Source organism: Sapajus apella, unplaced genomic scaffold, assembly GCF_009761245.1.
Source record: "Sapajus apella isolate SASKATOON/1434 unplaced genomic scaffold, GSC_monkey_1.0 scaffold39, whole genome shotgun sequence".
NCBI lineage: Eukaryota > Metazoa > Chordata > Mammalia > Primates > Cebidae > Sapajus > Sapajus apella.
The window spans coordinates 17102923-17105257 of NW_022436979.1; the positions used below are offsets into that span (position 1 = coordinate 17102923).

Here is a 2335-nt window from a genome sequence, read left to right on the forward strand (position 1 = left end):
TGCTCAGCACTTCTTGCTCCAATAACTTCTGTAAAATGCTTATCTTTAGAATATAGCCGTATCAGTAAGGGTTCTCTGGAGAAACAGAACCAACAGGAGATACGTGTGTGTGTGTGTGTGTGTGTATACATAGACACACAGAAAGAGAGAGAGAGAGAGAGAGAGATTTTAAAGAATTGCTCAAATAATTGTGGGCAAGTCTGAAACGTCTAGGACAGGCCCACAGGTTGGAAATTCAGGTAGGAGTTGATGCTGCCGTCTTGAGTTTGAAATCTGTAAGGTAGGCCATGCAGGCTGGAACCTCCGAGTTTCTGTGGTGCAGGCTCAAAGCAGGATTCCTTTTTCTCAGGGAAAGCTCAGTGTTTGCTCTGAAAGCCTTCAGCTGATTGGATGAAGCTCACCCGCATTCAAGAGGATACTCTACTCTATTCAAAGTCTGCTGATTGTACGTATCAATCACATCTGCAGAATACCTTCACAGCAACATCCAGGTTCGTGTTTAACCAAACAGCTGGGCCCCACAGCCAAGCCAAGTGGACACATAGTGAACCATCACCATAACGATCGCTGTGTTCAAAGAAACATTGATTTTCTTTCGCAATATTAAGTCAAACTTTATATCTTCTATGCACTGTTTAGCATTGAATTCACTATTAGTTCCTAATAAAGTTTTACTAACACACGCATACAAGTCTTATTAGAAAATTGATTTATATATGTTGGAAAACACATTTATTGCATGATTTTGGAACAGTTTTAGTTTTTGCATGATCTTTTCTGTGGTCATATATTGAATTTTCTTTGATGATTTTCATTGATGTCAGCTATTTGGGGGAAAATATAGATTATTATTATTATTTTTTTTAAAGACAGAGTCTCACTCTTTAGCCCAAGCTAGAGTGCAGTGGTGCGATCCTGGCTCACTGCAACCTTTGCCTCTGGGGCTCAAGCAATTCTCCTGCCTCAGTCTCCCAAGTAGCTGGGACCACCACACCCGGTTAATTTTTTTTTTTTTTTTTTTTGTATTTTTAGTAGAGACGGGGTTTCACCATTTTGCCCTGAGTGGTCTCGAACTCCTGAGCTCAGGTGATCCACCTGCCTTGACCTCCCAAAGTGCTGGAATTACAGGCATTGGCCACTGCGCCCAGCCAAAATATAGATTATTTTTGTAAAACATGTCACTGAAAGGGTTTGGGCAAATAAGAGTGAGTCTTTTTTTTTTTTTTTTTAATTCAGTCTCCGAAGAGTCTATCAAAAATTGCCAATGCCCACTATATTGCAAGTCGTCACGGCAGGGTATTGGGAAAAGTTTTCAATTAGCAATAACGGCGCCTCGGATAAACCTCATCGGCTACGATACCTTCACTGCCCAAAGCTGAGAGTGAGTCTTTTGGTGCAGGCCGCACTGACACGCAGAGATGCTGCGGATCAGTCTCCACCCTCAGCCTCTGCGGAGGAGCTTGGGTCCGGCTAGCTGGACTAATACAGCTCTGGGCTGCAAGAGAAGGCCTCGAGCCCCCGCCCTCACTCACCCCGCCCTCCTAAAAAAGGAAAAGTTGGGTTCCTTTTTTAAAGAGCAAGCCCGGGCCGGGCGCGGTGGCTCAAGCCTGTAATCCCAGCACTTTGGGAGGCCGAGGCGGGTGGATCACGAGGTCAAGAGATCGAGGCCATCCTGGTCAACACGGTGAAATCCCGTCTCTACTAAAACTACAAAAAAAAATTAGCTGGGCATGGTGGCACGTGCCTGTAATCCCAGCTACTCAGGAGGCTGAGGCAGGAGAATTGCCTGAACCCAGGAGGCGGAGGTTGCGGTGAGCCGAGATCGCGCCATTGCACTCCAGCCTGGGTAACAAGAGCGAAACTCCGTCTCAAAAAAAAAAAAAAAAGAGCAAGCTTTGCCCGGGGCAGCAAAATGTCTGCCTGGGCATCGGGCGGGCTGGGCGTGCGTGACAGTTGTTCAGGCAGTTCGCTGCCTGCAGTGCCTGCTGCCAGCACCTGTTGACCTTGTGGGAAGTTCCATTTGGCCACAGCCCCTCCTGTGGGGGAAGGGGGAGGTTAGGGCCCCATTTAGATTGTTGCCAGGCAACCCACATCTTCAGGGTCAGGCTGTCCTGTTTGTCTTTCCACAAAGCATAGCTTTAACAACATCTAGATTGTCGAGGGAACATAAAACTGGGCTTGTTTTTTAATCCTGTTCTCATCATTGCCCAAAGATGTTACTGATTTGAAACAACTTTTAGATGATCTGCGTGGAAGAGAAACCACAGGGACAGTCAGGCGTGGTGGCTCACGTCTGTAATCCCAGCACTCTGGGAGGCAGAGGCTGGCGGATCAC

The 2335-nt window shown here is 46.7% G+C and overlaps 1 non-coding gene across 1 annotated transcript; it reads right to left on the reverse strand.

The window, feature by feature from the left end:
- Nucleotides 1-1236: 1236 nt before the first annotated feature.
- On the reverse strand, nucleotides 1237-1377 carry LOC116565307. The gene has a single exon (XR_004275375.1). It is a non-coding gene; the product is annotated as a U4 spliceosomal RNA (small nuclear RNA).
- Between the last annotated feature and the right edge of the window lie 958 nt (nucleotides 1378-2335).